The 15,739-nt window shown below is 43.8% G+C and overlaps 1 long non-coding RNA gene across 1 annotated transcript; it reads right to left on the reverse strand.

The window, feature by feature from the left end:
* Window positions 1-2,422: 2,422 nt before the first annotated feature.
* On the reverse strand, window positions 2,423-6,207 carry LOC128314666 (uncharacterized). The gene is made up of 3 exons (XR_008296515.1): window positions 6,083-6,207; window positions 5,535-5,722; window positions 2,423-3,404 (listed from the first exon to the last, which is right to left on the reverse strand). It is a non-coding gene; the product is annotated as an uncharacterized LOC128314666 (long non-coding RNA).
* Between the last annotated feature and the right edge of the window lie 9,532 nt (window positions 6,208-15,739).

Here is a 15,739-nt window from a genome sequence, read left to right on the forward strand (position 1 = left end):
ATTTTCAAGTGCCCAGGAGTGATATAAGCATGCAGACACAGCCAGGGTCTCTGTCCTCCAAAGCTCTGGTCCCATGGCTCCCCACCCCCCCCCAGGACTCTCCAGCCTCCCCATCCCAAGGTGGGAAAAAGCCAGTTCAGGTTTCTGGCTGTGGCTGGGGGAGTCGTTCCTTCTCTTCAGAAAAAGGAGGGACCAACAGCGGTTTCTTATTGAATTAAAATATGTGCCATCTACATCAGTTAGAAGACCTTGGGCAGGATGCTGGGTCTTTCTCAGCCTCGGTTTCCTTTCCGATCAAACAGAGACAGGATCACCTGCCCCCGGCCCTGGGGTGACAGCGATGGCCACACCAAGGGGGGGCTGCCCTTCTGCTCCTCCCTCTACTTTCACTTCTTTGTCTCATCGTTCTTTTTTTTTTTTTTTTTTGCTCTTCCTTGACTCTTTCCTTAAATTTTATTTTTTTTTTAACATTTATTTATTTTTGACAGAGAGAGAGAGAGACAGGGCATGAACGGGGGAGGGTCAGAGAGAGAGGGAGATACAGAATCTGAAACAGGCTCCAGGCTCTGATCTATCAGCACAGAGCCCGACGCGGGGCTCGAACTCACAGACCACGAGATCGTGCCCTGAGCCAAATTCAGACGCTTAATCGACTGAGCCACCCAGGCGCCCCATATTTTTTTTATTTTTTTCATGTTTTATTTTTGAGAGAGAGAGAGAGAAACAGCATGAATAGGGGAGGGGCAGAGAGAGAGGGAGACACAGAATCCGAAGCAGACTCCAGGCTCTGAGCTATCAGCACAGAGCCCGACGCAGGGCTCGAACCCACGAACTGTGAGACCATGACCTGAGCCGAAGTTGGATGCTTAACCGACTGAGCCACCCAGGTGTTCCTGTTTCATTTTTTTAAAGCTTTTTTTTGAAGTTTGTTTATTTATTTTGAGAGAGCACCAGTGGGGGAGAGGAAGAGAGAGAGGGAGAGAGAGAGTATACCAAGCAGGCTCTGCCCTGTCAGTGCAGAGGCAGATGCAGGGCTTAAACCCTCAAACCATAAGATCATGACCTGAGCTGAAGTCAAAAGGCTGACGCTTAACTGAGCCCCCCAGATACCCCTCTTTCTTTAAATTTTAAAGTAAACTTTTAAGATCGAGGTCTAACACGGATGCAGGAAAGAGAACAAATCGTTTAAGTGTCCAGTGAATTTGGGGGAACCCATTCGTGTATCCAGAGCCTACATCAAGAAGCAGATCCTTCCAGCACCCAGAAAATGCCCCCTAGTTCAGGAAACCCATTCACCGCCCCCTCACGGAGGTCACTGCCTTCAGACTCCTCTCCCCATAGATTAATTTTGCGTGGGTTACAGGCAAGCACTCTGGAGGCTAGCTCTTTTCTCTCCACATTGTATTTATGAAAGTCTCCTTGTGCACCAACCCCATGGCCACACAGCAGGGGTCCGCAAACATTTCTGTAAAAAGGGCCATACGAGTCCCTGTCTGACTCCTCGACTCTGGCATCGTAGTGGGAAAGGCAGCCGCAGCCGGTCTGTCAACACGTGATCCTGGTCGTGTTCTGATAAAACTTGGTTTATGGGCGCTGAAATTCAAGTTCGGTATCTTTTCCCATGATATGAAACGTTTCTCTTCTTTTATTTTTTTCAAAATATTTTACATTAAAAATGTTTTACAGGCTGTAAGAAGCAGACGGCGTTCGTTTATGCATTCTATGCTTCATGAACATTTTCATTCTGTTTCTGATCCAGAACAAAAAGATTTCAGTTAAAGCTGATACACATAAAAGCCGTGGCGACGATAATCCTACGTCTAAAAGAAAATGAAAGCCATTAATTTCTAAGGAAATTGTATATTTGGGGGAAAAACACTTTTTTTTAATCAACATCTAGTATCTTTAAAGCAACATAAAGGCCCCCTTTAGCAAATCCATGAAATTGCCTATCATTTTATTTTCCTATAATAAAATCTGCTTTATCCTAAGCATGATTATTCCTTCTCCAACCCCATCCCCCCCCAAAACAGAGAGGGAAATACTCTAATTCGTTTTTGTTTTAATCAGGGGCCTTGCACAGCACTGTTTTGTTATGTGTGCCTTTTCATCTTCCTGGATTTCAAACCACTTACAAAACAATGGCCTTGGATGTAGCAATCTGGGATCCTATTATAACCTCTGGTTTGAATAGCGTCTCTATGATAAAGTCCTTTGAATTTTGGCTCTCTGTTGACAAATGAACATCTAAAACACAGCTAATTTGAAAATTGGGGATGGCCTATAAGGATTAATTCATTTAACTTTCTTTTCTCAAGCTACCTCACATTGAAATCCAATAGCTGATAAGAGATAAGGCAGGAGACTGGGGGCAGGAAAGAATATCAGTATTCATTCATTCATGCATCCATCCATTCATTCATTCATCTATTCATTCATATATTCAACAAAGATGTCGAGTGACTCCCCCATCAATACGACATCCGGCATGGTCGGACACACCACTGACTTTGGCAAATGGGGCTTTAATTAGAGAGAGAAAGCAAACTCTTCCAAAACAGTAGAAAACGACACAAAGCAGGGTATGACTAGGCGACAGATGATCCTTAGAGACAGCCTGCCCTACAAGGAACGCTGGAGACAGCGTTATGGGATAGAGGAGACAAAGAAGGCGTCATGGAAAAGGTAAGAGCCAAGCTCTCCTTTTGAAAGCAGAGACAATGTGGATGGGTGTTTCCCAGATAAAACGGTATTCTGAACAGAGGAAATAGAGTGGGCAAAAGAACAGGGGCAGGAGAATGCATCAAGGCAGGCTCCCTAGCAGAGGAAAATAGCATTTGTTCCCCTGCTACTGAGTTGTGTGAGGTCCTTTTATAATTTGTATATCAACCCCTCGCCAGATATATGCATTGCAAATATTTTCCCCGATTGTATGTTGTCTTTTTATTTTGCGGTGGAATCCCGATCTTGAAACGTCTGCACTTAAGTTCACTGCCACGTTATCCACCAGGGCCGAGACGTGGAAATTACCTGAGTGTCCATCCACGGAGAAATGGATTAAAAACTGTGGTGTGCACATTCAATAGAATGTTACTCAGCCGTTGGTTAAAAAGAAAGGAAATCCTACCATTTGCAACAACAGAGAGGGACGTGGAGAACAGTCGGCTGAGTGAAATAAGCAAGACACAGAAAGGCCAATAGCACGTGAGCTCACTTACAGGTTGAATCTAAAATAATCAAACTCAGGGCACCTGGGTGGCTCGGTTGAGCATCCGACTCTTGGTTTTGGCTCAGGTCACGATCCCCGGGTCAGGAGACTGAGCCCCGTGTTGGTCTGGGCACTGGGTGTGGAGCCTGCTTCAGATTCTCTCTCTCCCCCTCTGCCTCTCTCCCCTGTTCGTGCTCTGTCTCTAAAACAAAAACACACAAAAAAATAAAAGACAAATTTTATGCAATCAAACTCAGAGAAGCAGAGAACAGAAAGGTGGTTGAGAAGGGCTGGGGGCGGGGGAAATGGGCAGGTGAGGGTCAAAGGTATGAAGCTTCAGTTCTGCAAGATAAGAAGCTCTGGCGAGCTACTGTCCAGCATGGTGCCTGTGGTTCACAATACTGTTCTGTATACTTAGAATTTGCTAAGAGGGTAGCTCCTATTTTAAGTGTTCTTACTAGATGCACACACACACACACACACACACACACACACACACACTGACGATGATGATGATAAGAATACTAATGGAGACAGAAGGGAAATTTGGGAGATGATGTATCTGTCTATGGCCCTGGTGGTGACACGGGGACACTGGTTTTGCTCAGAGTTCTATACATTACATAAACATAGCTTTCTTAAATGTCAGCCCCACCTCAACAGAGCGTTGAACGAGAAAGCAAGCGGCAGCATTAGTGTGCCTGTGCAGAGTAAGAGAAGGAGAAAGGCAGACTGAGGTCAGAGTCTGGTAGGTTTTCAAGGCTGAAGAGTAAAGAATTGTTAAAAGCAATGTTTTCAAAATAATTATCCAAAAGCCATGGTAAGGACGAGTTGGGGAGAAAAACTGAAGGCAGGTCTATCGGTGCGAAGCCAAGAGTACAAATACAGATGCGAAGTGATAAAGTCCCAGCAGCTAGGAGAATGGAAACACACAGATGTGGGATATATGGCAGTGAACAGAAAGGAGGAATCAAATATTCAGCTCTACATTTTTAAATGTGTATGAGTAGGAAAATGTGGCTGTCGTTGCCAGAAATAGGGAGATCTAGGAAAGGAGCTATTTTAATGGGAAAGGAGTTTGGTTTTTACGGTGAACTTAATCATAAATCCACAATGGTTTCATATTAGATCGAAGCTTTGATTTTCCAATGGAAATTTTATAGTCTAAGGCAGGGGGGTCCAACTCTAGCCTACCGGCAGATCCTGCACGCCGAACACTTTTATGAATAAAGTTTTATCGGAACACAGCTTGCCCATTCATTTACACGTTGCTTCTGGCTGCTTTTGCAACACAACAGCAGATTTGAGCAGCTGTGACAGAGACCATACGACCTGGGAGCTTGAAATGGAAAAGGCTTTGATGTTGACTACTAATGGAAAAAGGGGAAGAAACAGGTACGCTGGGGGACAGAGACAAAGAGCAAAGGCTTTCCAAAGTCACACATACAACCATGGCATCAACAAGGCAATTCAAACTTTCTGAAGAAAGGTAAAGAGATCCCTCGAAAGGGAATCCCAATTCAGATGAAGAAAAGGGAACATACCTGACAACAGGCGGTTTGACTGACTGGTGTGGTCAGAGAGATAATCTACAGGCGCCGGTGCTTCAAAGTTCCCGGACATAATTTTAAAAGATGGGCATCTAACCAAAGATAAGGATAGCAGAGAGAGGTGGGGCTCCAAAAGTACTGCCACGAGGCTGAAGTTCCAACGAGCTAGACTCACAGAATGTAAACAGGCAACACAAAGGACCTTGCAGCCATATTCAGAATCAAAAGGAGAGCCAGAAAGACAGAGAGGAATGCAGAAGGGAGTATGGACTCTGGCAGGTCTGGGTCTGAATCTGGGTTTGAATCTGGCTTTATCCTTCTCCTTCCAGGTGTCCTTGGGGGGATTTTGGACGTGCCTGCGGGGGGACTTGATTGTGGTTTTCGTTTGCAAACTGCTGGCGCTAAGTGTGCTACCTTAGAGACTGATGGGAGGGAAACAGGCTACGCGACAGCTTGTGGCCGGCAACGAGAGTTCAGTACAGATTTGCTCCTATCGCCAACACCAATTAGGATAAAGTTTAGCTCGAGAACGTTTAAGAAAGGGAAGCATGCATTTATAAAAAATAAATTATAAAACAGTGTCACCGTAGGAGACGGATATAAAAATTATTTCCCAGCCTTATTGAGATAGAGTTGACAGTCGGAAAGCTGTATATATTTAAGGCTTACAGCTTGATGATTTGACGAACGTGTACTCTAGCATATCCAGCAGAAAGGTCATTTCAAAATACTCGTCTGGCACGTAAAAAGAAACTGGAACATAAGAGGAGAAGAACACTCATCTCTTAGGAAAAACCATCAAAAATAAGGCTGTTGGGCATGGATAAAAGTAGACACGGAGAGATGTTCAAGCATCATCCTGGTTTCATGTGGTTGCCGCAATACATCTGGAATCAGTGGGTAGAAGTTATAGGGACAAACTTCTGATCAGTGAAGTCCACCGCTCAATGCTTGCCGGAGCTTTCTGAAGGACAAATAATTCATCAAATGAGTTCCCACCATGCCCCAGCCCCGCACATACAAGTTCCACGCATTACCTCCTTTAATCCTTATACCACTTTGGGGGGTTGAGATTTCTCTCCAACAGAATTCCAGAGGATTGGAGGCCCTCTTAAAGGAATAGTATAAAGTGAATTTGATACAAAATGGTAATAAAATCATAGAATGTGTAATATCCCTGGGCTATGGTCTCCATGACCCTGCCCTAGAGTGCAGAAGAGAACCAAGCACCATCACTAGTAGGGACCCCCAGAGACTGGGGACACGGGAGGAGGCCAGTGCAGGAGTGGAGTGTCCTGGGACAGGCCAGGGGGGACATACTCACTCAGGGCTCTTGCCTACAGGAGGGGCCATGACATAAAGTATAGACAACATGAATCCATGAGAAACTCCTTTTATGGATCCTACAGACCTGTCTTCTTGAGAGGAGAAGGAAGAGAATAAAGGTTCTAGAATTTTTTTAAATGGTTGTGACATACGAAAGAAAGAATGTAGAGGACATTTGGGGCTATATTTTCTGCCTTCCCTTTGCTTTCTGTGGGTCAACCAGCCATGCTGCCCTTTACGACCAAAAGGTTCTGGAATCAATGTGTTGTGTTGTTTGCGTTGTTTGGTTTTATTGTCCATACAAGTGTGAGGCGTGGGCCATGGTGTTGAGGGAGAGGGAAGTGTGGCAGGAGAAGGAGCTGACAGGTGCCCCTGTCCTCTCCTCCCCCAGTGACTGAGGAGGCTCAGAGCCATTTCTCAAGCATTTCCATTGGACAGACTGACCAGTCGCCCAAAAGCAAGATCATCACCAGAGCCCATTCCTTTCGCATTTTCGCTATAATTTCCGTTAGTCCCTGAGGCCTGCCCAGCTCCTGGTTGGCCTGTGATTTCCTTCTGCAATCATTTCTTTGCCAGTACAGTGGGCTCACTTCCCTCTCTTCTGGACCAAGAAAGGTGTTCATAACCCTGCCCCTACCGAGGTTGACCCTCTTGCTGAGGGAGCAAACCGTTTTCTTAAGTGACTTACAAAGTGAGCCTCAGTATAAGCTCTAGCGGGTAAACTTCAGAAATGTTCTGAGCTACAGCAAAGTTATTGGGAAGTTGGAAAAGATTTGTACAATCTTCCAAGCAGGCCACTTGGGAGGGCCACGTGTGTTTGGCTCTATACATTCCACACATCTGCAAAAAAACATCCATCTTTTCCCTTTTTTTCTTTTTTTTTTTTTTTTACGGTCTCATTTTATCCTTCGACCATTCTCAATACGTGGCAGTGTTTCCCTTTTATTTTTGTGAGAAGGGTTTAGCAGCCTTTTCGTCTTGGTGGTGGTCATGGCTAATTGCTCCCTGATTCTCACAAGCAGAGGAAATATATAGGCGCAAAAAAGTGATGTTCCCTTACAGCGGCTTCTGGGAGTGAATATGCATAAAATAATCTGCTGAATGGAGAACAGAAAGAAAGAATTACGTGAGAATGCTCAGGTGCATGTTGATTACGGACGCATTTATGTTACCCACTTGGGGCCGCAGACGTAGTCACCCTAGCCTGACTCAAAGTGTTAATGAGAATCCTCAAAAAGATTAATGCCCCCAAATATCGCCCAGCTACCTATGGCTGGCACTGAATTTTGAAAGCTGTGACTTTCTTCTGTATTTCCTGTACTCTTTTACAAACCTGTTTATCAAATGTATAGAACGCTTTTGTTTATGATAGCTTATGATTAATCATTCACCAAGGACACGGGGCCCTTTGTACCTATTATTGTCAAGCATTTGTTTGGACTGTGTTTGACCCTTTGTACCCAAGTGGTCTGTGTTGGAGCCACTCAAGAACAATCTAGCTGGCCGAATGTGCGAACAGCACTCACTGAAATCCTATGGCTCTGTTCCTATAACATCCTGCCATGTAAGAGAGACCAAAAGCACAGTTCCATTTACAAAATCCAATTGTCACCCTGAGATAAACATACTCACCCTGGGTTACTTCTAAGCACTCTGAAGTGAAAATTTAAACACTATTTTGAGCAACGATGCCCACTTTTGTGACCAAAGTGTGTCTGTGAAGCCTACCTCTTTGCAAACTACCGGAGTGAGCTGGAGTCAAATCTGTTTTCGTCTCTGCTGTGAGTGTAACGATCAAAGTTCTTCTCAAGTACAGCTCAAGGGAGTAAATCCATACATCTGATTACTCAGTGACCAGAGGATCTTGACTTCCAGAACAATGTCACAGGTCAGAGGAAGAATGGCGTGTTGTTGCACTGGTAATCATTCACCGTTTAGATGCTTCTTTGATGAGCGTCTGCCTGAGTCTTCGTCTCTCCCCGCTTTGCTCATGCGGTCGACGGACATTCATTGCAAGGCTGGCTGTGTGAGGTACCTTGCAAAAATCAAGTCAGGGTGGTCTGTGGGTTCCGAGACGACACAATCTGCACTGGTCATAATGTGCCCGAATTAACTTAAAAACAAAGTTGTAAATGTGTGTGCCACGAGTCTGATACAGATGATCACTGATAAGGGTTGGGAGTAGGGCTATATACTTGTAGTCTGTTAACCTGTCATTCAGAGACCATTTTACAGAATAAATAGATTTGGAGTGAAGGAATGGCTAGCAAGATGTTAATAAGAAGAAATGCCAGGAAGAGGAAGGAGAGGCAGGGAAGCCAAGGGGTCAAGAATTCATCTAGAGACTTTGGCTAGACGGGAGGGGGCTTGGTCTCTGAACAGGGGCGGTGGACATGTGACTGCCAATGAATGTCATGGAGGTCTTCTATTTTGTATGAGTTTAACAGCTGTCAGAGGGTGGGAAGAAGGAGCCCTATAGTCAAGGAAACTAGAATAACTGTTCAAACTCCAGAATTAAGAGAGTTGGCAGACTGCATCACATTTTTCCATGTGTAAAACACCGTGATATTGACTAATATTTTCATAGCATTTTCTTTAACCAAAGAATTTCCCCAGGATAATTCTGATGGACTTACTTCTTATGTGGTCTCAAGAGTGCGCGAGTTCATGTTAATAAATCAGTAAGGAATTCTCAAAATGTTTAAACATCAATGATTGGACCTGAGGTTTCTGCCCTCCTGGGTTGTGAGCTCTTAACCTCATAAGGAGACGTTGATGGAAGCAATGGCATTCTAGAGAAAGTCCAATGATGACCTTCATGTTGTTTCAATCAATAAATTATCACATTCTAACAACTATAAACTCTGCCAATTTGATTGTTTGTTGAGGGAAGACTGCTAACTCTTGCTTAAAAATGTTTTCAAAAATGGCAAGTGACCCCATGTCAAAGGACTCAAAGAGTGTGATAACATTCAGAAACAGTATTCTCTTAGGTTCCCTTTGCAAACAGTATGTTTATAAATTGTTTTTCTATTGGGTATATTTTATTTTATTTTATTTTATTTTATTTTATTTTATTTTAACTTTTCAAATGCTTAGGTGCACCTGGCTGGCTCAGTCAGTAGAACATACTCCTGACCTTGGGGTTGTGGGTTCTCTACTGGGGACATTTTACAGCACATGTATTCATAGGGAGTCTTGGTTTTCCTGGGCTCGGGAGGGAAAACCAATAGTTAAAGATTGATGAAAAGTCCCGTGTCGTCTCAATATTGCTTTAATTCCTTTGAAAGTATTTTAGGATTACATGATGTAACTGAGTATGAGGTTTCACTCCAAAATAATTACTTTTCAGGACACTTTTCAGGAAACATTGTTCTCATTTTGGTTTGGAGGACTATGGCGTGTTGTGTCATTATGCTCAAAGTTCTTAACGTCGTTGTTCATGTAGTTAGGAAACCAGAGAACCCTCTGGGACGCATTCTGCACATAAACCAGACCACAAATATTTTAGGATCATTTCATTTCTTGAAAGCGCTTCAAAATTCCAAAGTTCTTCTTGGAGCCAAAGGAAGAAGCCGACTTCGGAAGTACAGTCAGGGCTCCACAATGACACCCGCTTGTACGTATCCCATATTTATCCACTCGTGCGTTTACTACTTCCTCCATCGAGGAACAACCGTAAAATAATAAACCATTTAATCATTCCCTCAACTAACACATGCTCTACAGCCTAGAAAATACGAGTAGGAAATGCTCCCTCCGAGGACTTGCTCTCTGGCCTCATCTCCAACTGAGTCTCGTAGTACGAAACTCCACAAGCTTCTGTATTTATCATCGCCCGGAATGTGTTTGAATAAACCATCTGGGAAAGTATTGCAAAAACATATCTATTATCATTCTGATTCATTTTATGGATGATTCCCTTCAGATGTTTGAAAACATGAAATCCTAGCACATGTGAAAAAAATAACTTCTTGTTGCTTTGTTGTCTTTGTTTATCTTTAAAGGCGGCTTTATTTTATCTTCAGGCTATAATACGTCTCGAAATAACCAGCTAAATCTTGATCATCTACAGGAATTTGCAGGGACAGAGGCTTGGACCATCTAACGCAGCTCAAAATAAAAATTTTATAACAGCTTTCCTGAACTATAATCCACATAGCATTCACTCTTTAAAGTTCAGTGGTTTTTAATGTATTCACAGAGTTGTGAAACATCACCACTGTGTCATCGGCATCACCCCAAAACAAGCACTTCAGGTGACTCAGCTCTGCCCTCCAGGCCTCCCCACCCCAGGTTCTGGAAACCACTGATCCACCGTCTATGGTTCTGGATTGGCCTCGAGTGGACATTGCGTGTCAAGAAATCACACAATATGTGGCCTATTGTTACTGCTTCTTTCACTGAGCACAGTGTTTTCAAGGGTCGTCCATGTTGTAAAGTATATCAGAACTTCATTCTTTTTTTTAACAAAATATCAAATAGCCCACTGCGCAAAAACCCACATTCTGTTTACTCATCCATCTGTTGATGAACATTTGGGCTATTTCCAATTTGGCTATTATGAAAAAATGCCAGTAAGAACTTCGGTACACAGGTTTTCACAGAGACGTGAGTTTTCGATTCTCTTCGTGTGTAGGTCGGGGTAGAACCTCCCGGTCATATGGTAACTCTACGTTTAACATTTTGAGGAAGTGTCCAAGCGTTTTCCGAAAGGAACACACCGTGTGGCATTCCCGCCAGCAATGATGGAAATTCTAATTTCTCCACACCCTCACCAACGCTTCTTTCAGAAAGACCTTTGCAGTCGCATGTGAATAAAGTGTCTTCATTTCTCATATTCCTTTTCAAAGAATATGATGAAAGGGGCACCTGGGCCCTTCAGTCGGTCGGGCGTCTGGCTCTTGACTTGGGCTCAGGTTCATGGGATTGAGCCCCATGTTGGGCTCTGTGCTGCCAGCACTGAGCCTGCTTGGGATTCTCTCTCTCTCCCTCTCTCTCTCTCTCTGCCCCTCTTGCTCCCTCTCTCTCTCTCAGAGTAAATAAATAAACTTTAAAAAAAATAAAATAAAACAAAGAATATGATCAAAGCACACTGTGACAATCTTCTTTAGAGAAGGTGAGAATGCTGCCTTTCTCTCACACTGACGGCTTCTAGAATCCCTGTGCCTCTGTTTGCCAGGATTCCATGATTCTGGGAAGTGAATCCCTCACAACCACAGCGCTGAGTGCTGAGGGACTTGGCCATTACCCTGGTGGAGGAAGGAGCATCACTTCAGCATCTCCCTAATGCAGACAAACTATAGTATGCGGGCTGAGAGCATTGTTTTTCAAGGCTGTGAACTCCAAGCGTTGGCTCATGGTTTGCCTCTCATGCTGTAGAGATGATTTATACTTTCTAATTGGAACTTTTGACTTTTCTTATGATTACCATGCATCTTTCATGAAGCCAGTGCCCAGTCGTCCGATAAAGGTTTCGAAGTGTCAGTGGCTAAATGTTTCCCTTAGGCACATTCTTGAAGCAAAATTAAGGTGCACAGCATGGCCGCAAGACGACAGCCAGGAGCAGCCAATTCAGCGAGCCTTCAGGAATTCCTGATTTGAATACCACGTTCAATTTCCTCACCTTTTAGAAGTTAGAACAGATTGCTAGTGACGGGCAAATACTTGAAATTCTATTACAGTGCTAGCATGTGAAAATGTACAGGGTGCTTTAGGAAAAGAGTTCAACCTTGCCCTTTATGGAGCCAGCATACGTAAATAACCGTAGAATGTGCATGATTCTTTTAGACACAGCGGTGAACGTGAAAGTGAGATTGATCTAACCAGATTAGGTGAAGGGTCTCAGGTGACTTTTGTTGGGATGTACACATTACACACGGCTGTTTGAGACTGGTAAACCACGTACAGACACACACAAGCACACACATATTATTGGACCACACCATCCAAGCAAACGTGCTACCAATACACTGCTGTCATGAAGTTCTTTGTGAGCCCTGGCCCTGAAAAATGTTTGCAAAATAATGTAAAGTTGCTGCTAAAACCACTCGATTCTGCAATTCTCAGAAGTATTAATTTCCTTTTATTGTTACCTTTCATACTGTTATTACTCCGGATATGGAGTCGAGGTCAGGGACTGTTGCTGATGAACTGTCTCATGAACAGAATAGGGGCATGTGGGGGAGCGGGGGGGGTCTCAGGCAATCCCCAGAGACCTGTAATCTCTTCTACTTCTACACGAAGGACATTATCTCCACTCCCTCCTCCTGGTGCTGACCAAGATCTTCACATTAGATGCAATAAACCTAGCAATGCACTTTCTTACTTCTAAGGATACTGTAACCTTGATTCTTGCTCTGTTTGGAAAAAGATCACAGCTGGAACCACTGTATTGCCTCAAGTCCACAGTCAGAATTTGGGGAATCTTTACACATGACTTCAGCTTGCCCAAGCCACCTTGCAGGAACTGACAACCCAAGAATTCAATGTGTCGAATGCTTGGTGAAGGCTCCAGGCAGAATCGTACGCCCCGCCCACCATCGGGGCCTTTCATCCTCCATGAAAGGAGGCCACCACTCCGGGCTCCTCTGTGTCCGTACGGTATCCATTTTCTAGAAGGTATGCCATGGGGCAAGGGTCAGGTCTTGGCCGTTTTTCTATCTCCAGGGTCTGTGGTATGAATTTGATGAATGTGGGACCATCTGTGGGGTTGACCACCATCATCCTGAGTCCTGTGCCTAATGAAGTATTCTATTATGGCTGCTCCTGAGATTTAAGATGACCTGAAACAGGTTAAGAGGAGAAGCACACACGGGTTTGTATACGGACATGTACACAGGAGGCCCTACAGGAAAATGAAGACCCAAAGAAGTGGCAAAGCCATAGGGTAGGTTGAACAAAGGCAACTGAGGGACAGTGACTAAAAACTAAGGGGAGACCAAAGGAAGTGGTTATCATAACAAGGTCTGGTTGTAGGGATTTCTGTCCACCTCAACTCTCATCCCTGGTGTTGAGAATGTTTCTTTCTTCCCGGTTCAGGGAGGGCACATTTCACAGGGGGGGTTAGCTCTTGCTTTAGGAAGAAAGGGGAGGGGTAAGCATCCTTCCTGCACCTGCTGTTTTCAACTGTCTTGTGCTCAAAATAACCCTTACGCCAAAGCGTCATGTTTTCAGGTGACACGTTCTGCCGCCCCTCATTCATTTATGCAGACGATGGCTATATGCCCCTCATATGGTTGCTTTAGAGAAATCAATGAAGTGTGTGCATGTCTGTGTCTTAGAACAGGGCCTGGCACTTAATAAGTGCTACACAAGTATTAATTACTACTTTTAGTTTAAGGAAATGATCTGAATAGGTAAAGTTCCACCAAATTTTAGTCCAACCTGCCTTCCTGATGTTCTTTGTAAAAAGTGTGAAAATTCAAACATGTTTACTTTGCGCACAAATGACTTTGACTTCGGTTGAACATCTAGTTTGTAAAAATAAATTATTGGGGCACCTGGGTGCCTCAGTAGGTTGAACGTACAATTCTTGGTTTTGGTGGCTCAGGTCACTATCTCACTTGTCTCTTGAGTTCCTGCCCCCATCGGGCTGCATGCCCATAGTGGGGAACCTGCTTAGGATTCTCTCTCCCTCTCTCACTGCCCCTTCCCGCTCGTGCTCTCTCAAAATAAATAAATACACTTACAACAAAGTAAAAATAAATAAAAATAAACTATTAATTTAGTTAGTAATCAAAGTCCAGACAAATCCCTAATCATGACGTCAAATCATTCTTTTATTCTTCCCAGCTACAGACATTACAGGACCAGAGACAAGAGGGTTTTTTCGGGAGAGTCCACATGTGACCTGTTTATATGTGATTAAATTATCTGTTATCCCAGTATTTTTCTTAGGCTGTTGAAATTATAAGCTTCTTGACCATTTGCCTCATTTAATAGTGACATCCACATCCCAGAGACTCTCAAGAAACATTAATTGAATGAGTAATTGAAAACAAACCCTTAAATCTAAGCCTCTGCTAAGTTTTAACTTTTGTGATCACTTACCATTCACAAAGGACAAAATCTAGTCAGTGCTAAGTCACCTTTTATCTTAAATTCTACTCTATTCTGGGTTTCAATCACACACATGACAGGTTTGATGCGATTTATGTAGTTAGCTTTCCACTAAACCTAGAGAAACTGACTGAGCAAATCCCTAAGTTTCCCTTTTTAAGAATCTCTAGTTATGTCTGTTCGTTTAGCCTGGTTGTATTTCAATCGTGTATCCTTGGCTCTGCCTACACCAGGTGACTGGTCAACATGACCTTGGAAGAGTGCACTCTGCGCTGGGGAGATTCGGCTCCCTGCAAACACCAGAGATGCCTTGCAAGCAGCAGGTGAAATAGTGGTGCCTCCGTACTTCTCATCTTCAAGCCACCAACGTGTCACGTCAAACTCTGCAGCAAGAAACTTAAAGTGTGAACTTACAGAGGAGTGGCCAGTTCAGAGACATACAATCTGCACCCACCACCCCGGACTGCCTCTGTGGTGAAATCCATACCCACCAAACCCCACTTGAGGACCATTTCTCCTGGGTAGAAACTTCTTTTTTTTTTTTTTTCGTCTGGCTTGTCATCATGATTTTGCCAGCACGGAGAGCTCTATTTACATAAGAGCACATTCACGAGTGGAAGAGTCTTATCGGGAAAAGCAGATCCGAAAGTTCCAAAATTAATACATCAATAGAGCGCTCCAGCCAATTTTACATACGATCAGACTAATCAAATTTGGCATCACGGAACACTTATCATAGGGGAAAATCTCCAAATGAACGCATTCTGCTTGTTCTCTTTTCACATCGGAGACAATTTAGGTAAAGGCAGCTGGTTGGTTCCACAAATGGAGAGGGGAATGAGATTTTCTTTTGGAGACTGAGGGAGAAAAGTGATTTTTTATTTGCATAATTTGAAAAAAAAAAAAAACCAACTTGAAGATGGAAATGTTTTTCATGCTCTTACCAGGCCCAAGCCCAAAATAAGCGATTCTAACTCAACAGTCCAGGGTTGTGGATAAATGACATGTTCCATGGATGGAGCATTCTGGAAAAAAGCTTTATGTATCATCTTGCTAGGTCCTCAGGCAGCCAGACAGCCCTGCCCCATCTCATCCTGCACACTATTTATGTGTTTCCATTTGCATGAACCTTCTCTAAGGTTTTGCCCGGTTGATTTTTCAAGTTAATGACAGGGCACTTGGGGAAAGATTAATGTCAGGAATGCAGAGCTTCCGCAGATTGTTGAAGAGTTTCACCATACAATTAATCTCTCTCTTCCCTACATTACAAAAGTGCGAAGGATGGGTGTGGGGAAGCTGTAATAATGCAGATATCACAGGTCTGTCTGTAAGCGCTGGGAGAGTCAGCTATAAAACTGATAGCAAGGTGCTTCTCCGCTCTAAGGAGGATTTATAAATCACTCCTGCTCCCTCCACCTCCCTTCCTTGCCAAGCATTCGAGGTGCCTCCACCCTGTTTCCCATTCTGTTCAGAAGGGGACAGTCCCCTAAGCAGGACCGTAGGGGAAGGGGAAGCTGAGATGGCATCTCAATTAGGGCGATGCCACACTCCCATCCCCATGGCATCCCTGATCCTCCTTTATTTCCAGCCTTGT

Source organism: Acinonyx jubatus, chromosome A1 (genome assembly GCF_027475565.1).
Source record: "Acinonyx jubatus isolate Ajub_Pintada_27869175 chromosome A1, VMU_Ajub_asm_v1.0, whole genome shotgun sequence".
NCBI lineage: Eukaryota > Metazoa > Chordata > Mammalia > Carnivora > Felidae > Acinonyx > Acinonyx jubatus.